The sequence below is a fragment of the Podarcis melisellensis genome (assembly GCF_964234715.1).
Source record: "Podarcis melisellensis genome assembly, chromosome: 1".
In the NCBI taxonomy this organism is placed as follows: domain Eukaryota; kingdom Metazoa; phylum Chordata; class Lepidosauria; order Squamata; family Lacertidae; genus Podarcis; species Podarcis melisellensis.
This window is the reverse complement of record NC_138528.1, coordinates 41,754,123-41,778,504: the sequence shown is the minus strand read 5'-3', so window position 1 is coordinate 41,778,504 and position 24,382 is coordinate 41,754,123. Positions and strand designations below refer to the sequence as shown.

The following is a 24,382-nucleotide window of genomic DNA, read 5'->3' as shown; positions in this document are numbered from 1 at the left end:
GCCCAAGAACTCTGAGCAAGTAGCAACATGTTTTATCAGTATTCAGCTTGAATTTGTATTGACCCATATCTAGCCCCATGCCACTTCAAACACCAGCCTAGCATGCTTCAAGCATATCCCTTCTATCTTTTCTGAGCTAACCTTTTAACCAGGAAGTTGTAAGAAGCAATACTTGGTTCTGTTCACTGACAGGGATGACTTTATAACTGCTCAATGACGATCAGACCTATATGTTAAATTACATCTTTATCCAATCTGAAAAGGTACGAGAAATGCTTTTGATTCATTCAAATCTAATGGATTTGTGGTGTCACACTAAGCTTCTACTGTACATTTTAGAAAGTTGTTTGTTCAGCATGCATTTGGATACCTCTAAAGATATTACAGCCATTTTTTTCATGCTAGTTCCTGAGATCAAGAAGCATGTTTTCATCTATGCTTGGATACAATTGGATGCCATTTTGAATCAAGACTGAACCTTTAAAAACTGCACCATTTAAACCACCAATTTCAAAACTGCAGATTTTTTGTTGTTTCTTAGAATTCCCAAGCAATGCTGGGTCCAAGGCTTCTAGTTCACAGCATAGGGAAAAGTTTGGGTTTTCTTTGGCAACAGCAATATGTATGTTGGAAAGAACTTCAGATGCTTTATGAGAGAGGACTGGTTTTCTTTTGACTTTAGGCCCTTTCACACATTGTAACATTCTACATGGTGATATATAGAAGGAAAGTACTATACTACATGTTTATGACATCTCTCATCTGTAGAGCCAATTTGCTGGCATGAAACATGGTGATTTCTACGCAGATGTGTATTCTGTCTAGGAACATTGCAGTGTGTAAAGTGACTCTGAGAGAAACAACACCTGCCTGCTACTGAATTGCTAACTACAAACTCTAAAAAGGATTTAACTTGGATTTCTGGAATTTTCTGAAGTCGGCATTTTATCCAAAGGCTGCTTCATATTCTCATGTCTTTGGCTACGGCCACATGTCCAGGGCTATTACAGAGCTGCAATAATTTTTAAATGCCTCCCTATATGAGTCTGCTAAATAGTGTGGGAAACACAAGACCCAGTACTGCTGACCCCAGAGAAATGCAATAACTGGTTTGATGCTTTGTTCTCCAGCAGAACTCCATAGTATTTAAGCATTCTCATGGCTACAGGGATCTCAACCACATGTCTGGTTTTCGGTGACACCACTTTCAAAAACAGAAGCAAGCACAACTTGGTATTCTATTTTGTGTTTATGTTCTCCTGTGTCTGAATGTACATTTTATCTTTTCCCCAAGTTGATTAATCACCTTCCTTTTAACCAGTTAATTGTTTGATTGAGTAATTTTAATTTAATTTTGCATATCACCCAAACTTCATTGTGGGTGCTTTTTTGAGTTATTGAAGTGTGAGGCAACATAAAACAAACAAATCAGAAAGAAATGCTGCCTTTACTGTTTTGATTTCCTATTATAGTAAAACACTAGAAGTGAAATAGCCATATCTGGCTGACCATCCTATACACAATGAGTAAGAATAATTCAGCTGAGTGCAATTTACTTCTCAATTGACATACAGTGGATTCCACTGTAAAATACATAAAATGACTTTGTCCTCAGACCCCTTTTAAAACGCACCTATTCATGTTAAAGGACTAAATTGTGATCAGGAAAGATGCTTCCATATAGCCAAAAATCTGCCTTTGCTCCTGGATCCCATGTGTGCTTTCTTTTTCTGCAGTGCCTTCGCTTGTGAATGACTGGGCAGAGAGTTTCCTTGTCAGCCTCCGAGAATTTCTTCGTTCTTTTTAATCTCTCATGAGAAATGCACAGTGGAGCACTCCTGTCATATCAGAGTTAGAATGAATGAGATAAGGATTCTAAAGCACTCTGTAGAATTCTTGTGCTGTATACATGATTAATAACAATGAAGTGACTGGGCATTTTGGAGTGGATTTACCTTAGTTAGTGAATTTCCTTATTTCCCCTTGAATGTTCAGAGAGCAGCGATTAATATTAATGTGCAATTAGAGAACTGGAAACAAAAGCTGGAAATGGAAAGCATGCCATTAAAAAATTGTAATAGACTCCAGTCTGAAGTGCGAGTCTATAACCTCCCCAACAGGCATTCCCGCCCTCCTGCATAATCAGCACTTACTATAAAAGGCATCTCCACATTCAGAACAATTCTTACGTAGATCCTAATTAGAGAGGAGCTCAGTCATTGCCTGTGTGACTTCTCTGGCTATCTATCAAAGCCTGTTATTTTTAAATAAGGGGTCTTCCTGCTCCAGAGTTTCTGCTCCTACCCGCTCCCAAGAATGAAGCTCTACTGCTGAATTTATAACATTACATTACATGCATTCCCATGGCAACAGACTGTGATGTTGCAAAAAGAGAATTATGACTTCACTACAGGTGCTGCCACAAAGAGAAGCTGGGTTACCCAGGAGGAAGTAAATATTCAGAAAGAACATCTGATGCAACAGGGAAGGGAATAAAGCTCAGCAATGATAGAATGGTTGTTATTTGTGCCAATGTACTGTATCCAAAGAGCATTTGCTTAATTGTGTTGCATCTCGCCTCTATGTACTAAACCACAAGCTAGTCAAAACTGAGCTATGAACATAGGGAGAGTGCCTTACAGTGTGTGTCAGGGTGTTTCCAGGCAGGTGTTTATTGTGGGAACAATGCTCATCATGGAAGTTTTTCACTGCATCTACACAGCGTTCTGAAAATGCTAGCTCACATTTTCTTCTCATTTAATCCAGCAGAAAGTCTTTTAAAATAAACCTGTTGTCAACAACCTATTTGATGTCTCAACAATTCATCTGCAGTATTTAAACCCCATCTGGAAGCACCTTTTGCCAGACAACAGGTCCATCTTCTAGCCCAGTATTATACACTGACAGGCTGTGATTCTCCAGGGCCCCAGGGAAAGGTCTCACCCCTGTCCTACCTGGAGATGCTAAGGACTGAATTTCTGCCAGCAAAGCCAGTGCTCTGCTGCTGAACTACAGCCCTTCATTCATTCATTTAGGCTAAAATCCCATGTCCACTTATCTGGCAGTAAAACCAATTGAAATGAGGAAGACTTTTATCTGAATATATAGGATTGCAGATCAAGGCCCTTAACACGTTCATCAGGGGTTAGTCCTGGATTTAATTTAATGTTAGGTTTTAATCTTAAGAGTATGCAAAGTTAATAATAAAGAAGATCTTCTGATTGTAGACATACAAAAGTCCTATGCTGACAGTTCATTCTGTCTGCAGCCTGATTTCCCTTTTCCCTTTTAGCTCCCATTGTGGCTTCCTCTCATTAGAATGGTGTAAGCAATGACATCACATAGAAGACAATGGAGAAACCCAAAACTTCTGTCACTGCAGTGATCTGGCAGCCATTTGTAGCGTTGGAGTTTGATGGATATATTGCAGCAATGTGCAGAAAGACTCTGGTTGAAAGGATAGATAAAACTTAAAAGATTTATTACTCAAGGCAAACAAAGTCATTGCAAATAGATGTGAAGTTAACACTGACACATGTTAGCTCATACTCAGACTAACTCGGAAAAGAAGCAAGAAGGAAGTAAAGCCTGAGAGTTGGTGATCTACTTTACGAACAGGTAACGTTACTGAAAGAGAAGGAATCAGTAAGGGATGAATAGGTTGCTTTTCTGCCTATTCCATCCCCACAGATTCCGATAACTTACTGCAAGCTTTACTGTTGCTTTACTCCTAATAAGCAGCATGCCCCAATCCACTTTCCACCAAAGTAGTGTGGGAGATTTAGCAGCCCAACCTAGCAATGCATATTCTTCCTAGTTAGCATGAGAAGGGGCAAAGACCACAGAGGTGAATTCTGATAGGCAAAGACAGGCCATAGAAATTTAACTGGTAGGGAGGGCTCTGTGTGATGTCAGCAGCATCATTATTATGTTCGTAGTCCAGTCTTCCTCCAAGCAACTCAAGAGTAGCTATACATGGAGCAACCTCCATTTATTCTTGCAACACTCCTATGACGTAGGTAAAAATGAGTGGTGATTACCAGTCCAGTGTGAACCTGTGGAATGCATGGCTGAGGTGGGATTCAAACCCATGTTTCCCACATCTTTAACCGCTACACCACAAGCCCTGTATCTGATAGTCATACAGAAAATTAATCCCATTGTGTAACATGTCGGTGTCTCTCTGGCTTTGCATAACAAAAGTGGGAGGCAAATAATAGAATTGTAATTATTGCTGCTTGCTTCCCACTGTGATAAAAACAAATTTATTGCCTCCTGTGTGAATCACACCCAAGGGCATCTCTCTGGCTGTTGTTGGAGGGAGAGGGCTGGATTAGATAGATCTGATTCAGGAAAGCAGTTCTTATGATGATGATGTTGTCATCGTTCTGCTCTTAGACAGTCTTCTCTAACCCGGTGCTCTCCAGATGTTTTGGACTACAGTTTCCATCAGCCCCAGCCAATGTGGGAGCTACAGTTCAGCACCCCTGGAGGGCACCAACTTGGGGAAAGCTGTCCTGGAGATGATCACGTTTGGGGCTGTTTACAAATCTGCACTGTGTTCTTTATCACGCAGGGCCTATAGCTTGTGGCAAACTACACTTTAAAACAAGGAGTAGCATTAATAGTATGTAATGAATTACACAAAAAGTGCTGCTAGGGGGTGAAAAAGACAAAATATTAACTTTGTGTAAAACATTTGAATTTTAATGCTGAGTGCTGACTTAGAACCTTGCATTTTCTTCTGCTTGCTTTTGAGGACTGAGAAACGGGGGGTAACTGGTAATATTTTCTTTCATCATAATTTGGCAGCTGGAGCGAGGGGGGGGATCTCTTTTTCCCCTTCTCTCACCCCAGTCCCCTGTTACTACTTTGTGTGCTGTTATTGCCAGCCAAGCCACAAGTAGAGTGCTTGACAGGAGGATAAGATCCAGATTTGCAAACATCCAGCATAGAATATCTACAATTCAAACTTAGAGCTGTGCGCTACAGCAGCCTTTGCAAACCTGGGGCCTTGCCTAGAGTGCAAAATAGCCTGGCACCAGCACTGGCTAGGATTGCCAGCTGCTTCTCTTTTTTTACCAGCTTCTGCTCCTGTGCCTCCAACAACAGATTGATCGGCTGATAACAACAGTTATAATGCTTATTTGTCTACTGTGAGAAGCTTTTTGTTGTTTAGTCGTTTAGTCGTGTCCAACTCTTTGTGACCCCATGGACCAGAGCACACCAGGCACTCCTGTCTTCCACTGTCTCCCGCAGTTTGGTCAAACTCATGCTGGTAGCCTTGAGAACACTATCCAACCATCTCGTCCTCTGTCGTCCCCTTCTCCTTGTGCCCTCCATCTTTCCCAACATCAGGGTCTTTTCCAGGGAGTCTTCTCTTCTCACGAGGTGGCCAAAGTATTGGAGCCTCAGCTTCACGATCTGTCCTTCCAGTGAGCACTCAGGGCTGATTTCCTTCAGAATGGATAGATTTGATCTTCTTGCAGTCCATGGGACTCTCAAGAGTCTCCTCCAGCACCATAATTCAAAAGCATCAATTCTTCGGTGATCAGCCTTCTTTATGGTCCAGCTCTCACCTCCATACATCACTACTGGGAAAACCATAGCTTTCTTTTTAGTCGTTTAGTCGTGTCCAACTCTTTGTGACCCCATGGACCAGAGCACGCCAGGCACTTCTGTCTTCCACTGCCTCCCACAGTTTGGTCAAACTCATGCTGGTAGCTTCGCAAAAACCATCCAACCATCTCGTCCTCTGTCATCCCCTTCTCCTTGTGCCCTCAATCCTTCCCAACATCAGGGTCTTTTCAAAGGAGTCTACTCTTCTCATGAGGTGGCCAAAGTATTGGAGCCTCAGCTTCACGATCTGTCCTTCCAGTGAGCACTCAGGGCTGATTTCCTCAAGAATGGATAGGTTTGATCTTCTTGCAGTCCATGGGACTCCAACGCCATAATTTAAAAGCATCAATTCTTCGGCTATCAGCCTTCTTTATGGTCCAGCTCTCACTTCCATATATCACTACTGGGAACACCATAGCTTTAACTATACGGGCCTTTGTTGGCAAGGTGATGTCTCTGCTTTTAAAGATGCTGTCTAGGTTTGTCAGGCCAATATCTATAAAGGCGTAGGAGTAAACCAGGTCTGCTATTCTCTGGTTAGCTGCCTGCTACCCTAAAGAGATCTATCAGGGTGTTTGTATGGAGCACGGGGCTAGAAAATCAAGTGCGCAGAGATGGGACAAGGATGTGATGAAAGCCAAGCTTTAGTGCTCTAGCTGTGAGGCTGGCATGGCTCTAACTTGGGCAGGCAAGCAGGAAGAAGCAGAAAACTGAGTAGGTGAGACAACAAGGGATTATTTGATCACTTCAAATTTCTGAGGGTCTTCTGCCACTAGAAGGCACAGTCTGCAAGTAGCAGGGCTGACCCACCCTATTTCACCACCTGAGGAGAAATGGGAATGTCCCACCCCTAGTTGCCCTCTGCTACCTCCCTGCTGAAGTCTCGCTTACCAGGATCATGTGATTGTGACGGCTTCCAGTGAGATATTGTGGAACTCTCACAAGATCTCACTGAGATCTCACGGGAAGCTGCCACTGCGTGACTCTGCCAGCTGTGGTAGGGACGGGTTGGGCATCCATGGGGCACCACCCCATGGGATTTTGCCACCCAAGGCAGCTGCTTCAGTCTGCCTCACAGGCACAGTACTGGCAAGTACTGTGTTGATTCAAGGGAATCTGCACACTTTTTCATGCTTCCAAGAACTAATTATTGATCGTTAACTATGCTGGGATATACTTGTTATGGGGAGCAGTTATATCACATAAAAATATTTGGCTTGAAAATTACTATTTTTAATTTCAGTATCCTGTTCACACATGGAAACAATGCTTGCAACAATAGTGCATTTCAAACATTGTTACTGTGGAAAAATAGGTGGGTGTAGAGAGAGGAACTGGAAGAGCTCTGCTATTCTCTTATTTTAACAGAAAGCAATTATCTTTGCATTTAGTCAGCCCTCCTGTCTCTACAGTTAGGCAAGGATTTTCAAAGTCAGCAATTTACATTTTGCAGAGCAACATGCCCTCATCACTGTAGCCCAGGTCTTTAATATGCAGGAATCTCAGCATCCAGCTGGTAGATTTATGCCTGGTGGAAAATAATACAAATTGCAGAGAACTTTCAAGTCTCCTGAGTACAGAACAAACTGTAATTAATTGATTTGTTAAACGCTGATAAGATGCTCGATCCAGTTCAACGCATGGACTGACATCCCTGACCTGACATTTCTTAGATTTCAGCAGAACTTCCCTGACCCGACATCTTAAGAGGCAAACACAGGGAAGGGACTGAAACCGAAAAACCAGAGCAAATGTGTGTTTGTGTATATGTATTTTAAACCTTAACTATTAACTTCAATTTGAGAGCCAGTCCCAATCTTCTATGTTCTTCTTCTTCTTATTATTATTATTATTATCCCAAGGTCCCAAATTATCAGAGTGTTGTTTTAGTCATTTAATTGTCTAGCTTATAATGGTAATTGATTAATGAAGGTGAATGAATTAACCCCAATTAATTATGGTCATTAGTGGATTGGCACCTTCACACTCATTTTGTAGCATACCTAATCTACTATTGGCAGGGTGAACATACTTCAGGGAAAGGAATGTGTGATCCATCTGTCCTCCTTGTGGTAGGTTAACCTCCTTACCTACAAGACTGCTGGGGAAAGTGCTCTGTGAGAGCTTCTACAATGTTGTGATGATGCATTCAGATATTTCGATAGAGAGCCGACTGTGCTTTATGGCTCAGAGGAAGTAACACTTTCATATTTCAACTTGCATGTCTTCCTAAGCATGCTCTAATTTAATACCACTACCTTACTAGCAAATTCTGAAGTGCTGGTGTTCCTCATAACACCACATCCCTTTTAAGGCTATGCTGCAAAAATGAACTTTTGACCAATGTAGACATTATGACTTCAATACTGAGCCACTTTCCCCTCTCATATCTACCCATTTGAGCAGTTATCATGAGTTTAAGACCTTGCTAACTGTTTTGGTTAGCCATAAGAGAGTTTTGGATAGGTTTCCAAGATAAAAGTGTGAGGTTACCTTTAATCATGAATGTCATTGGAACCTACCTTTTCCTCTGCTTAGCTTATTTATTTGACATGCAGAACATGGACCAAAGAGATGGCATCATTGTCCCTGCAGTGAAATCAATGGCAATGCTCAGTCACTGCCCATCTCTGCACCAGTGTCAAGGGTGGCAACCAGTGCCTCGTTCCATAAATCAGGACTGGGAACCCATGGCTTCTCATTATGTTGTTGGACTAGAACTCCCATCAACAGCCACCAGCATGACCAATAGTCAGAGATGATAGGAGTTCTAGTTCAACGATATCTGGAGAGCCACAGGTTCCACACCTCAACCCTAAATCTTAAAGTGGCTTTTGCCACAAATGACACATCCTTCATACTTTTGGCCTTTAGGTTGGTAACTGTGAACTGCAGAAAACCTGGAGAGATTGGATTTAGCCCAAGGGCCTACAGTCACTGACACCAATTCTAGGTTCTCTTCTGTTATGGAACAGTTCTGTTTCCTCCACTTTCGAGCTGCAATATTTTGTCAGCGAGAAAACATGGGTGGGTCCCCCCTCCCCATAAGCTATCAAGACTATTACAATTGTGACTATTGTGAGGAATGAATTTTCAGGGAGCATTTACTGGAGAGTGCTGAGTGAAAGCGCTGCCCCTCGCAAAAGCCCCTGGTATTTTGTGAATGTTTTTATTAAAAAAAGATTGAAAATGTTCCCAGGGATGGTAAACAGCTCTATACCAACATTCTCCTTCCACCTTTTATTATTAAATTTGAAGCGCATTAAGCCCATACCTGTCAACTTTTCCCTTTTTAAAAGGGAAATTCCCTTATTCCGAATAGGATTCCTTGCAAAAAAAGGGGAAAAGTTGACAGCTATGATTAAGCCTAATCTTCTGTTCTACTTTCTCCCTGCCCTATCCTTAAATTTCAGGAACAGTGAAATTAATCTGTTTCATTTTCCTTGCAGGCTTTTGCATATCCTTGCTTCATATTGAAAGAGGCTTCTCCTCACACTCCACATTCTTGGAACCATGTGTTCTTCTCTTTCCCTCTTACAGCTTATAAATGGTCAAAAGCGGATGTTTATACTAGCAAAAGCAGCTACTTTGAGTCCTCTCTGAAGCAACAAGAACAAGTAACATAGTGGGGTAGAAATATAGTTCATCATACCACCAGCGCCACACAAACAAACACCCTGTCTCGAAAACCACAGAGGCTAAAAGGGGTGGGCCTAGCCAAAATGACCGTTCCAACCCATCTCAGCACAGATCTTGAGCCTAGGCAAACATTTACCTCATGCTGAAAACCGCAGAGCTCTGTTTGTATATAGAAAGAAACAAAACAGTAGCAGGAGATTCGGGGGCGGGGGAGTCTAGTGGAGTCAAAATAAAAGGGGAAAGAGAGCAGAGTGCTCACAGCCTTGGGAACGGAAATAAGCCAAGGGCAGCATTTCCAAAAAGGATCTACATTACTTAGAAGTTTGAGCCATTTAGGGTCAAATCAGACATGACAACCATGCAATTAATTTATTGCATTACTTTTTCTGCATCCCCCACCCCAGCAAAAAGAAATATCTAATAGCTGCTGTGAGGAGTGCTGATGGATCTCTAGCAGAACCATGGCAAAGGGTACAGGTAACTTAGCCCATTGCCGCAGCCATGTCCCTGTTCTGGATTTGGCTCCCCCATGGCTTTTGTTGTCGTAGCCCCATCTGAGTCCCCTTGCCAAGCAGGCAGCGGCTAGGCGTCCTTGAGGAACACTTGCATGAGAACAGAATCCACATACAGACAGTCCAGAGGTCAGGGAATCCAGATGATCACAGAGCCAGGGCTCCAGATGGAGAGCAGGAAGCAGCAAGGTGGCACCAGGAACTACAGGCGTTGTTTCCAGCATCTGACTGCTGCTGAGAGCTGTGTTTCAGAAGGCCAGAGCCAGCTGGTTCTCTTCAGTGCCTTCTCCCCCTGCCCTTGAAGGTTGATCAGCTGCAGATGGAGTCATCCCACCTCTCTGCAATTCAGGCTGCTGTTCAGCAGGTGAAGCTGACTCCTGGCCCATGTCAGTTGTTTGCATTGGGATGAAAGCTCTCATTGGCCAAGGCTCAAAAGAGTTGTAGTCCAAAAGATCTGGAGGGCATCAGGCTGGCTACCACTGGCTTAAAGGGATGCTCCCTTTTTGTGGGGCGAGTTGTTGGGGGAGGGGAATCAGTCATAAGCCCTGTGCCATCAAGAACTTCTGCACTAGTTTAACATGTCCATTGTTCCTGATGTTGGAGATGCAGTACAGTCATACCTTGGATCCAAACGCCTTGGTACTTGTATATTTTGGCTCCCGAACGCCGCATACCCGGTTTGTGTTCCAGTTTGCAAATGTTCTTTGGAACCCGAATGTCCGATGGGGCTTCTGCAACTTCCAATTGGCTGCAGGAGATTCCTTATAGAGCTCCTTATGGAGCTATTGCAGTAGATGGAGGCCAGGGAGCTGCTGTGAAGGACTTAGGGCCCCTTTTTCTGTGCAGCCACTCTGCCTTTGCAGATGCTTCTCTCCCGTCACTGTTAGAATGTTCACCCTGTGGCTATTCCACAAATAATATGAAGCTGCTTTATTATACTGAGTCAGACTGTTCATCTAGCCCAGGGGGTGGGGAACCTTAGGCCTGGGGCCAGAATGCAGCCTGAGAGGGGAAAGCAGTCAAAGCTGCCAGCTCCCAAAGTCTTATAAACCATTCCCTCAGATGTGGGAATTCTTTCTTTTCCCAATATTTTTCATGCAAAATTCTTGCTTCTAGAATCACATGGTATAACAGTTTCTCTCTGTCCTCAGGAACCATGTCCTTAAGATAAACTAGTATACATGTGCATCTAACTGTTCCAAATATTGGCAGTGATCACTTTAGGTACGCCTGGTACAGTATATGCATAAAAGAACAGGCCTGCATCGTGCTGAACCCTGAAGTGACCTGAAAACATCACAAAAATGCCACAAAAAGGGGAGGAATGTGTGGGTGTTTGCAGGCTTTTTCAATGGTGTCTCAAATATACACGTGTATTGCCTTGGAACATAACCCCCACGTAAACTGGGAGTTGCTGGAACTTCAAAATATTGGATGCAATTCCATATAGTACTTTTTACCTCAGGACAGTTTCACCAAAAGTGGACAAAATATGCTCTCTTCATTTCACATTTAGATATTCTAAACATCTGAGGTGGTACTTACCTACCATATTGTCCAAAGTTTTGAGGAACTTCTAACCATTTCCTTTAGGCTTCAGCTAGGCCTGGACGATGTATCGATACAGGTATGAGGGCCAGACCACGATGGCTGCTTCACTCAGTGGTATATTGTGGGTGAAACCGCCCCCGCTCCTGAATCCCTCTGCCCCTAGCACACGAGGGAGAAACAAGCAGCAGCCATGAGCTGGCGAGAGAGGGACTCAGGAGCAGTGGCAGTTTCACCCACAATATACTGCTGGGTGAAACCGCCATCCTGCTTGGACCCTAATACCACTGAGGGCAGAACAAGCTACATGGGCCAGGGCCGAAGTAGCTTGTTTCTCCCTTGGTTGCCCATGCAAGCAGGCAGCTCATTTAAGCTTCTCTGTTCAGGGACTGCCCACCCTTGAACGGAGAAGTTTAAAAGAGCCCCCACCCTGCCTCCAGCTCACACAAGCCAGAGGTGGGTTGGGGGCTCACTCCATCTTTGGGCAAGTGGGGGGTGAGCGGGCTGCCTCTTTCTCCTGGAAGAATGAGGCAGCTTGCTCGCCTCCTCCAGCTGGTGAATGCAGAGGGAGCCCTGCGGACAGAGCCTGACACGGCTCCCTCTGCCTTTGAGTGAGGTTTCCAAACCTTTAATCATGGATGCTTTGGTTGGGATTCATGCATTGCAGGTAGTTGGACTAAATGATCCTTTGGGTCCCTTCCAACTCTATAATTCTACAATTCTGTGGTATAGAAAAAGAGTAGGGATCTGTAGTCTCTCAGCCCCACTCACTTCACAGTGTTTGTTGAGGGGGAGGAAGGGAAAGGAGAATGTTAGCCGCTTTGAGACCCCTTAGGGTAGTGATAAGGCGGGATATCAAATCCAAACTCTTCTTCTAGTAAAGGAGCTCAGTAAGCAAGAGGCCTACACCTATTGCTTCCCTCTGCTAGCCTTTCTGCTTCCACACATTCTTGTTCCCCCTCCTTCCCTTTCTTCTGCACCCCAATACAGTGGTACCTCTGGTTAAGAACTTAATTCGTTCTGGAGGTAAGTTCTTGAGCTGAAACTGTTCTTAACCTGAGGTCCTACTTTAGCTAATGGGGCCTTCCGCTGCCGCTGCACCGTCACTGCACTATTTCTGTTCTCATCCTGAAGCAAAGTTCTTAACCCGAGGTGCTATTTCTGGGTTAGTGGAGTCTGTAACCTGAAGCGTCTGTAACCCGAGGTACCACTGTACTTCCCACCTCTGCCACATCCAAACTTCCTCCTGGGGTCTGCATTTGAAAACCATACAATAAGCTATTCACAAAGCAGGCAGCCAATAGGAAAATCAACGCGCCGATACAACTTTAAAGAGACCTCACCCGTGAACTCGCCACAATTCTCTGAGATGGTTGTAGCTGGAAGGGTGAGGACATGACTGCAAAAGGGAAGTGGCCTTGCTTAAGAGGAAAACATTTAGCTGCTCTGCAGCCTCGAACACAGAAGATGACACGACACTTTCTTTGTTGCCAGGAAAAGAGGGCTGGCCAGCTCATTCATTAGAATATTTTTGCATCAGGGAAACAGAGACAGAGGAGGAGCCGACAGACAGAAGAAGCAGAACGTCTTCATTAAAGATTAAGCAGCAGAAATGGACAACGGCAGTCTGTGAGGCGCTTTTGCAGCAGGAGAAAATAAGTCAGTGAAATAGCCCAGAGACACTCAAATTGGGATTTCATTCTATTAGCTGCCCTGTAAGAGGCAACAAGTCAAGGGGGTAGGATGGGCCAAGGAGAAAATGGCCTTTCCATATTACCAACTGGGCTTCTGTCAAACAGTTCGACGTTAGAAGCAATGCCTGTGGGGAAGCAGGTAGGTGCCCAGTGGCACAGAGGCTCCCATTAGCTGCACCGCCACAACTCTTGGCAGGTGCAGCCTCAGAGCAGAAGCTCTGCTGAATGAGCAATGAGACATGACAGGCAAGAGAGTTTCTAGGGAATTGTTGCAGGCCTCAGGCAGTTTTATGGAGGCTCCAGGCTAGATGACCGTAACCAGCCAGGAAGGGCCTTGTGGTTTAGAGCTTCATTTCTGTTGTGCAATGGGATTTGTAGGAAACGGGACAGGGCATGTTCTGGGCCTCAGCAATGGGAGGGAAGGGTGATATCAGCACTTACCAATGTCTGGGCCAAATGCTATCATGCACATGAGAAGGCAGAGATGCCCTTACAGTGCAAACCCACTCAAAATCCCTATTCCATTTTGAAATGTTGTGTGGTGTATGTATACTTCTTTATATTACAGGGTGTGTGGCTAATTTAGACACACAACATTCTTTTTAAAGGCATGCCATGTTATAACACCATTTTAATTTTTTAAAAAAACAGAAACTGGGCTTCATGCACAAATATGTCAAGAGACAGCATTGATGCAAAAGAGTGGCGCTGTGGTCTAAACCTTGGGCTTGCCGATCAAAAGGTCAGCGGTTTGCTATATGGAACTGGTGGAAATGACTGGCAGAATCCGAGACCAGGGAGAAGAGTTGGTGGAAGAAGATTGGAAGAAATTTAAAGACTATCTACAGAAACATTGCAAAATTAATGAATGTTAAAATGATGTTGGAATGAAATGAAGTGGTTTTAGCAACAATGTTAAAAAGAAGTACGTAAAAATGGATTGTTAATACATGAAAATATAAAGTTATAATATGTTAAGATTAAGAATTAAGATAAAAACAAAGAGGGAAAGGATTTGCTGAATTAACCATTCGAAGTGGAATACAAAAAAGGGAGGTGTGAGGAGGTCAGGGAAACAAGTAAATGAAAGGCAAGACATAGAAAGATGGATTTATTTTTAATTGTTTTTATTTCTTTTCTGTATTTTGTATTTTTTGCTTTTTTCTCTATTTTTTTTTTGCTACTTTTGTAATCTTTTTTGAAATCTTAATAAATATCACTTTTAAAAAAACAAAAGGTCAGCGGTTTGAATCCCCGTGACGGAGTGAGCTCCCGTTACTTGGTCCCAGCTCCTGCCAACCTAGGAGTTCAAAAGCACGCCCAAAAATGAAAGTAGATTAATAGGTACTGCTCTGGCAGGAAGTTAAACAGTGTTTCCGTGAGCTGCTCTGGTTTTGGTGTTCTGTTGTGCCAGAAGCGGCTTAGTCATGCTGGCCACATGATCCAGAAAAACTGTCTCCGGAGCGGACAAACTCCAGCTCCTTCGGCCTGTAAAGCAAGATGAGCGCTGCAACCCCAGAGTCGTTTGCAACTGGACTTAACTGTCAGGGGTCCCTTTACCTCTCTCTCTTTCTATATATATTACTAAACAGAATAGGTTATTTTCTTTAGGGGGTGTATGGTGTGTTAGGGGAGGCGTAGTACCTCTCCTGGGGTACACACTGTGCTCCTCTTGGGGTAGTTTGTCCACCTTTGGTTCCCACCCTGTGCTCAGCTCTCACCTGTGGCTCCTAGAAGCTGTCATCATGCGACAGCAGCCACACCCTGGAAAGGACCTCGATTGGCTGGCTAAACCAGGTGAGGGAAGCTGATGGGTCTGAAGCCCTCCGTGAGTTAGGGACTTCCCCTGCAAGCAGATTGAGCAGATGAGACAAATAGTTGGTCCAACGGTCAAGAAGGCGGTTTCTGCACATGCTTCAGTGTAGAGGGAAGTGAGGGGCAGATGCGGCTTGTCAACCTGGGAAGGCAGCCCATCCAGAAGGAAAACCCTGATCCCAAACCTCTCCTGCAAAGTGGGATATAATAATAATAATAATAATAATAATAATAATAATAATAATAATAAATTTTATTTATATCCCGCCCTCCCCAGCCGAAGCTGGGCTCAGGGCGGCTAACAACAATCAAAATAGTTCAACATTCTAAAAACATTCATTATAAAATTAATTAAAATCAAATTAATGGCAACCATCAAGCAAAATTCTGTGCAGGTTGCCAGAGGAGGGGGTCAGGCTGCGCCCTGACCAAAGGCCTGGTGGAACAGCTCTGTCTTGCAGGCAGATATCATCGGGATACGACAAAGCTAAGGAGTAAATCCTACACAAATCTAAAGTGGAGTCCCTAAGACAGGTGGATGGCATCCTTTATGCCTCCTTCCAACAACTCCTGAAGCCAAGCAAGTGCCAAACAAATTGCTCTGCTTTCCTTTGGACCACATCAGCAAGGCTGAGAGTGTGGCTTTGTTATCTGGGCAGCCCAGGACCTCCATACACACTGCTCAGGCTTGCACCCTGGGGAACTCCCTTTGGTGCTAACCCAGAGGTTTGTCTTTGCCCCCAGAAGTGCACTCCATTGTCTCTTGAGGCAGAGGGATGCCAACCATGTTCTTTAGGCTATAATGCTATGCACACCAACTTGAGAGAGTAAGCCCATTGAGCCCTGGGGATTATGTTTCCAGTAACTCTATCAGTGCAAACCAAACCAGGTCATTTAAAAATGTGCAGGAAGCCCAAAAATACTCTTAAAAAGCTGTGTGTGGTGGACTGTAACATACTGAAGACATTGTGTGGCACTGCAAATCTTGATAACTTGCAGCTGACCAAAGAGACGTGAATAGCTCCCAATCATATGAATTTCAGTTACTTACCAGCCTATTCATTAAATCTGCAGAAAATCAAATGAACAAAAGGGCTATTTCCAAAGCCAGCAAATGCCTCTTTTGCCTTTAGATGATGTGCTGCAGTAGCCATAATCTTAGAGGCACTCCCTTCGGCGAGAGAGAGAAGCGGGCATTGCCCTTGTTGAGATGGTGCCGTTTTTATAAGTACTTACAATTTCTATTATTTATTTATTTATTGTTGTTGTTGTTGTTGTTATATCTGCTTCTTGATTAACCAGCTCGTTACTCCATTCACCCAGCTCGTTAAAACACCGCAGCGATCCAGGTTGCCTAACGCCTTACACCCGGTGCCATCGCGCGACGGTCCCCTTGCGTAACTACTTTCATCTAACGAAGTAGGTTTGCTTACGCGTACAGAGAACTATTGCACAAGGAACGTGGGAGCGGGAGCGAGGCCGCCTCCTGACCGCGAAGCGCCCTTCACCACTAGGGGCGCGGTTCCGGCAGGCGGCCCCCCTCCCCTCCTCCGCGTGCTCCGCCACGCGCCCGTGCGGCGCTTCGGAGTCCAGCCTCGCCCTGGCCGAGGTCGCGGCGCGCGCTGCTCCCAGGCTGACCCTCTGCTGCTGCCTGCTGGCGCGCAAGGGGCGCTGCTCCTGCGCCCCTCCCAGCTGCGGAAGCGGCGCCCACCGCGCCTCCTTCGAGGGGGCCGCCTCCACAGAGCGCGCGAGCAGTCACCCCCGCCCGCCCGCGCCCCCCACCAATTCCCCAGCCGGCGAGTGTGCGGCAGGCAGCCCCTGCTTGCCTCCCTGGTGCTCTCCCGGCTTCTCCCCCTCCTGCTCCCGCTGTGTCAGGTAGATTACAGCGAGCGGCGGGAACGAGCGCGCGGGAGGGCTGCCTTCCTCCGAGGCGCCCCGCGGCGGCCGCCCAGCAGGAGGCACGCTGCTCGCCTGGAGGGGAGCGGCTTCCGACGGGGCTCGGCTGGTTGCCAGCTGCGCGCTCCGGCAGCTTCCAGGCCCGCGCCATTCACTTCCCAGCTGCGGGCGCAGGAGCAAAAGCCGGAAAATGAGCTCCCGCTGCTCCGCTGAGGAGAAGGCGGAGACCTCCCCCACCCCACCCCCCGTCCCTTTCTCCAGGCGCCGCGCTTCTCGGGCCGCTCAGGCGGGCTTCTTGCCTTCCTTATCCCTGCAGCTCGCCATTCTAAGACGGCGGAGTTCGTTCTTGCTGTGAGCGCAGCCCCGCGCCACATGAGGCCCGCCCGCCTATTCAGAGGACGTCTATCATCCGCGTCAGTCGTTCCCGAAGTCTGCCGCCGCGACGCGAGAAAAGAGATGCGTGGAATGAGAAGCGGCGGGACCCAAAGAAGCGGCGGCGGCGGCGGCAGCTCTCTGTGAGTCGCGCCTCTCCCGGTCAGTTTCCTAGGCGAATAGGAGTCAAGCCACCGGCCCATCTAGCTCGGTGTTGTCGGCACTGACCGGCAGTGGTTCTCCAAGGAGCCTCTCTCAACCCTACCTGGAAACGTCTGGGATTGAACCCCGCGCCTTCTGCATGCCAAGCAAGTGCTCTGTCACAGAACTATGTATGACCCTTTTCCTAGGGTGGGTTAACATGTTACTGACATGTTTCTGAGCAGCAAGACCCATGGTTTGCTTGCAGAAGGTCTGAGGCTCAATCTGCAAGGAGGTCAAGCAGGCCAGGGAAAAGATTTCAGTCCCAAAACCTGCAGAGCTGCTGCCAGTCAGTGGAGCCTGCACTGTGCCGGATGGACCACTGCTGGAGGTTGTGCGCCTCTGAATCTCAGTTGCTGGAACCCGCAGGGGGACAGAGTGCTGCTGCTCTCAGGTCCCGCTTGCAGGTTTCCCACAGGCCAACAGCATTGCATCCAGTTCAACAAATGCAGTTCAGCTGTCAGACCTTTGGCTAACACAATTAGAGGCACATTTCATGTGGGAAAGCAGCTTTTAATGTGACTGCTCGCTTTGGTTCAATATTATCAAGTCACAAATATCTGAAATACATAGCTGTGGTTCAGCTGACTGGGAAATCCCTCTATCAGTCAGAAACAGACACAGACACAATTTCTGACCTAGGCAGCCCCATCCTGCATGTCAAGTCATTGACACAATCCCAGCATCACAAGCATCTACTGTCCAAAGTGTTGGCTCCAGATATTTTGGGCCCCTTGGTCATTACTTTTTTATTAGGCCCTTCTCCACTTGGCCTTCCTTCCAGATTCCAAGTGCAACACTGCCCTGAAGGAGGCAAGCGGAGACAACTGCTGCTGTTCCTCTTTGCTCCTATCATATGTGGAGGGCAGGCAAACATGCAGTAACATGAGAGCAAGCAGGGCCCAGAAACATGCAATAACATGAGAGCAAGCAGGGCCCAGATCAGCAGTGGGTCTCCTTTCCCAGCTGTGCTGATCCCTGGCAGACCACATGTTCAGCTGGAAGCTCCTGTCTCTTTGAACCACCGTGTAGATAATGTGTGTCATGCAAGGGAATATTGGAGAGGGTGGGGCATTGGGCTTCTCACTTTATGAAGCAATATTGTTTGCTGCAGTTACACAGATGTTTCCAGCAGTAAAGCCAGGGTAACCAGAACATTTTGAGGACTACCATTCCCATTAGCCACAGCAAGCATAACCACTGGTTGGGGATGATGGGAGTTGTAGTCCAACATCATCTGGGAACCCTCTTTGTACCTATGTTCCTGTTTGCTGAGGATCACCGAACATTTCACTGCAACAGGAAAATACAATTTTGCATCTAAAGGTTTTCGGAAAGTTTTGAGAAGTTATATGAATCAGCTTTGTAGGCTGCCAAACACAAAACTATTACTGGCTTAGCTGGCCAGACAACTTTCTTGCAAAAAGCCAAACCTTCATCAAGTTCTCGTGAACCTTATGGGCATACCATGTTTGTCAACTGCTGGCAACAAACTATAATCAGGATGTCGACTCAGCTGTGTGTGGGATCTTAAGAGTAACTTCTTGTATGTTTAGATATCTGTCCAAGAGAAAATGTCCTACATACAAACTCAGATGCTCATACATGCAATAGATGTGTGAAGAAAGGCCCTGATCTGCCCCACTATTTCTCTAAGCCAGTCAGTCACAAAGGGGTACTCAAGATGCTTGTCTAGGAAAGGGGACCAGTGGGGCCAAATGGCTCTGGGTCTCATTGGTCAGTAAGAGCCAGGGGCCACTTCTCCAGCAGAGGAGACTTTGAAAAGCTGACCTGCCTTTGCAAAAATTTTCCATCTTACCAACAGGAATCCAGACTGGACTTTTGGGGAAGTGGAACTTCCTTGCTGCCTACTTGTAAGTCAATTAGAACTATATTGTAGTGGCTAAGCTAGGATCAGTTCAGTGCTCTTATTTACAGTTGTACCTTGGTTTTTGAACAGCTTAGTTCCCGAATGTTTTGGCTTCCGAACATCGCAAAAAGTGACTGTTCCGGTTTGAGAACTATTTCTGTTCCGGTTTGAGAACTATTTTTGGAAGCTGAACGTCCAATGGGGTTTCTGCGACTTCTGATTGGCTGCAGGAGCTTCCTGCAACCAATCAGAAGCCGTGATTTGGTTTCTGATCGTTTTGGAAGTCAAACGGATTCTGTTTCGAACTGCCTGCTTTCCCTCTTTTTAAAAATAAAGTTCCCTGATTTGATCAGTGAATTGTGTGTAATTGCCAACCTCAGGGTTTTAGAATCCTCATGTACCTAGGTGCTTAGAATTCATATGAAAGGTTAGAATCAGAGTTGTAAGAGGGCAGGTGCTCTTCTGAGATCTGGGAGAGAGTCAGGAGTGTGATCTGCCTTTACAATCTCAGTAACTTATAAGGGGGCTGTCTGAGATGCACAGGGTGTGTTGGTCTGAGTTTCTGGGTTTTAGTAAGCTTTTGTGGGGTCAGCTGGGGCAATGAGCAAGCTGCCTTATCTTGGACACCTGGAAGCTACACCTGCTTCTCCCAGCAATGTGTGTGTAGGTTGAACTGAGGAGTGCTGGGTGCACTAGCTTGGAGCCTTTTTGAAAGTAATTGCTTTGATGAATCTCAGGTCGCCAAGCAGGACTCAGACCCAAGAGCACTTCCAGTGGCGTAGCGTGGGGGGTGCAGGGGGGGCCGGCTGCACCGGGCGCAACATCTGGGGGTTAGGGTTAGGGGGCGCAAATCCACGGGTTAGGGGGCACAAATCCACGGGTTAGGGGGCACAAATCCACGGGTTAGGGGGCGCAAATCCACGGGTTAGGGGGTGCAAATTACTTGCCTTGCCCCGGGTGCTGACAACCCACGCTACGCCACTGAGCACTTCCCCCTCCTGTAATTTCTAGCAACTGGTGTTCAGAAACATTACTGCTGCTGACAGTGGAGGCAGAGCATAACCAACATGGCTAGCAGCCATCAATAACCCTCTCCTCCATGAATTTGTCTAATCCTCTTTTAAAGCCATCTAGGTTGGTGGCTGGCACTGCCATTCATATACTATTCTCCTAAGGTGGTTTTTTAAAAAACCCAACAAAAAAATCCCATCAAAATAGGGACGGAGCGCGTTGTGTTCAAGCCCTGCCTCAAAAAGGTTCTGCAGATGAAACAAGTTCCCAGCACTGCTAACAGCAAAAGTCAACTGGTTGGGTAGTGATGGATGTATAGCCAAAATGGGACCACTAATAAACAAGCAGGGGGCAGCAGCTCAGGGAACTCCCAATATTTGCAGAAGTACAAAAAGTCTTTACCAAACCCTTCTAAGAGAGTAAAAAAATCAGTCCACTGAAAAACAAACGTGTTTAGTAGCCACATAACATTAAAGTGTTGGGGAAAATTGAAAAGGTGAGATGGAATATTTTGCAGGAGAGGATTATTCTGTCCTGTCCCCCTGGCCAAGAGCAATTTTGCAAGGAGGTGAAGATACTGTACTCTGCAACACTTTGTTGCAGATCTCACTTGCTAATTCCAAATTCTTTAATGTTGATGAGAGGATGCTATTTAAAATTACCGGTATCGCTTTGTACTGCAATAATCCCAGGTCAGCAACTCACTAATGATCATAGATTACCTTTTATAAGCTGCTTTAAACACCCACTGATCTTCACAGAGGATACACAATTATATAGCAATACTATATAGGCTGTGCACATAGTCTCGTTTGATCTGGGTCCAGTGTGCTCATGCTGCTCGCTTAGGAAGTGGTGCACACATTATCTTAAGCTACAATCCATATACTCTTATCTTCCTTGTTGTTTCTTATGAAATACGGCATCTTGATTCATATCTACCCAAACCAGCTTTGATCTGCATTGAGAAACAGAACAACCTGGCTGGATTTTAAGTTGGCGTTGTGTACATAACTATAATTTCAGGAGGGGTGGGGGGAGGAGCAAGTGCGTGCTTATGTTTGTAAATGAAATTATGAGTTGACAAACACGCTAACCCAATTAATCTTGGTTCCTTGTTCATGTTTTTCATGCTGCTGCAGAAAATGCATTGTCCTATTGTAGATATTAATAATTCCCACCCCCCTAAAGAGGATTAATGGAAACCAAGTGGGAATTTGCAGAAACAGACAATCTGCTTGTCCTAAATTTATTAACAGTGAAAGGAAATGTAGTTTTATTAGCAGTGAACCTTGAAATTGGGATTTTCATGGATAGCTTTAGTGTATAAACTATTATGAAATACATCAAAATGAGCTTCCTTTCAGGTGTTCTATAAGCCACCTCAAGCAGAGAATATAAATATGTAGATGAGATGTACATAACAATGAACATTCTCAGCAACTGGATTGCATCAGAAAGATCCTTCATTTTTTACATGAAGTTGTCCGCTCCGATTGTGGCTGTTGCATTAATTGATTCTAGGAGTACAATGTGCATTTCTGAAAATGTCATTTAAAAAACATTTACTAGGATATTTATATACCGCCATTCACAAAAATGACCACGGGGAACCTTACAACATAATGAACAAGGACTTCATAACAATCATTTCAATACAACTCATAATAAAAGGAGCAATACTTTTGAGGCCTGACTTTCAGAACCTAGTTTGGGCAAGAAGCCAGTTGCGTGTACAACAAATCAACTTGCTTCTTTGCACTGATATGCAGCCATGGGACTAACAGAAATAACCTCATTCATCTTGCAGTCAACAACTTTAGCATCACACCTGAACGATGAAATGGAATAACTAAATTGTCATATTCGCATTTGTATAGCACTTCTGTTCAAACACCTTCCCTTGTATTATCTTGTAATCCTTAAATCATCCTAGCCATAAGGCAACATGGAATGATGCAGTAGTTCTGTATTACTCCACTTTGGCAGACAAGGTGAGGCAGAGAGAGAGACAGACTCCCTACTCTGTGACATTTCAGCCGGCTCCATTGAAGGTGTTTCCTGTACTGTGTGGCATTTTAATTCCTGCCTGTCAATGGACCCACATGATTACCTGTACTTTTGCTAGCAAGTTTATGGCTGAGGAAGGATCTGAACTAGAAACATCCTGATTCACGGGCAGAGAATGCTTCCAGTTGGGGACTTAATATTGAAAACGACCTGTCGAGAGAACGCAAATGGAGTTTAATTTACGGGATTTTTCCTGGAAAGGGATTAAATGGGGAAAATGCAGGCTGTCATTTTGATGCCACATCGAAGCTGTGCAGATATAGAAAAATGCGTATCTACAGGAGAAGCGCCGATCCCACAATATAAACCCATTTGTAGGCACCCAGAGTCCCTTAGCCACTTAAGCTTTATTTTTCTACCATTAAGTTTAGGTTAAGCAGCTAGCTTGCAAAGCACCTCGCCTGCAAATCTGAGTGCAATCTGCCAATCTTCACCGCCCGCCTCTTGCTACACCTATCCCATTGCAGCAATGTTCCACCTACCTGGTGCTTAAGTGCGGATGGAGATTTGAGGCAATCGGGCACCTCGCCCGCCAGCCTCTTGCCTCCACATGTTGCATTTCCTCTCCCTCCCCTCTGCTCTTGGCCCTTCCTACGTGGATGGCCTGCCTGCCTTTTTCTTGGACTAGAGGCTTTTTCATTGCGGCTGACAACTGGGCCCCAACATTAGCCTTTCAGCAAGCAGCAGGTGCAAGAAAGAGAGATCGCAGCTCTGCTAACGGTAATCCCCACTCCTCTTTCCACCCTGCACAATATTGTCTGCTTCGCTCAAGGATGTTTTTGTCTTCTCTTCACAGCTGTTAGCTCCTTTATGCTGAAGTGAAGCCCTCTTCCTAATCTTTCAGCACAGCAATTCCTCAGAAAGGGGTAGCGCCGGCCATTGTCAGTGAGCCGCAGGGTGCAGGAGGCACACTGATGCCCCTGAGAGCAAGCGTGATCCTGCAACAAGGGCAGGGAGTAGGGAAAGGAGAGCTATTACCTGCCCCTCAGCTGTCCAGCTGAATTAGTTGGCTCTGCCAGCCACTGCATCTGGCTCCATCTAATGTTGTCCTCTTTACCTTCTGTCCTACCTGTCTCAATGGGCTTGAGCTGCCACTGCCTGCATAGTACACACACATTCGGTTTAATGCAAGTTGCTCTGTTCCGTGGAGCAAGCCTCAGGGGGTAACAATGACCACCAATCTGCTGGTAAGTTGCTGAAAAATTCTTCATCATATAGAACTGCAGTGTTGAAAGGGACCACGAGGGTCTTCTAGTCCAACCCCCTGCAAGGCAGGAATCTTTTTGCCCAATGTGGGACTCAAACCCAAGACCCTGATATTAAGAGTCTCATGCTGTACAGTGGAAACTCGGGTTGTGCATGTGATCCGTGCACAAAGTGTGATTTAGTGTTTCTGCGCATGCGCGAGCACAGAAACCCAGAAGTAACCCGTTCCGGTACTTCTGGGTTCGGAGCAGTGCGCAACCCGAAATTGCGTAACCTGAAGCGCCTATAACCCGAGGTACCACTGTACTTGCAATAATGAGAATAATCAGAAACTGTTTGGAAGTGCTGCCTGCAAAGTGTAACGGCAAAAAATTAACAAAGCTGGTGGTATATCTGGCTCCTACACAATTAAGTTAAAGATCCTGGTAATTTAGATTACAAACTAGGCCCCCAGTTATGAGAAAGGTAATCCCTTTCTACAGAGAGAGAATTTTGCAAATTACCCCTCCCTGCTGCAGCAAGCGTTCAAATCCAGGCCCAAGGCCTAACGACAGGTTCTTGCACCAGTCCAGCCATAAATCTAAAAACATTAAATAAGGTTGGCATTCTCTTGTCAACTCCCTGTGGCCCCATCCTTCCAACACAGTAATTATGAAGGTGCATCTTGTGAAAAGCAGTGCATCTGGCAACAATAGGATTAGCAAAATGGCCACTAATCTACATAATGCAACAGTAGAAAGACATGTTTGGGTAGTTTGGCCTTATATAATGCCGGCTGCTGGTTATGACTCCCCAGTGATCAAATGTCCCTGTATCTGCCCAATGTGTTGTGAAGGAAAGAGTATTGCAGCTAAAAAAGTGAACCCCTCCCCAACATACACACCAGTTTCACCCATACAGGATGTACTGGTTGGGAGAGGTTTGCTTCA

The 24,382-nt window shown here is 45.5% G+C and overlaps 1 protein-coding gene and 1 long non-coding RNA gene across 2 annotated transcripts in view; one reads left to right on the top strand and one right to left on the bottom strand.

The window, feature by feature from the left end:
* The window catches only part of LOC309356018 (prolactin-releasing peptide receptor-like), a 247,944-nt gene that overhangs the window by 182,384 nt on the left and 41,178 nt on the right, over nucleotides 1-24,382 (top strand). The window lies entirely within an intron of this gene.
* On the bottom strand, nucleotides 1,429-2,344 carry LOC309356359. Its single transcript, XR_014162721.1, has 3 exons — nucleotides 2,154-2,344; nucleotides 1,956-2,043; nucleotides 1,429-1,838 (listed from the first exon to the last, which is right to left on the bottom strand). It is a non-coding gene; the product is annotated as an uncharacterized lncRNA (long non-coding RNA).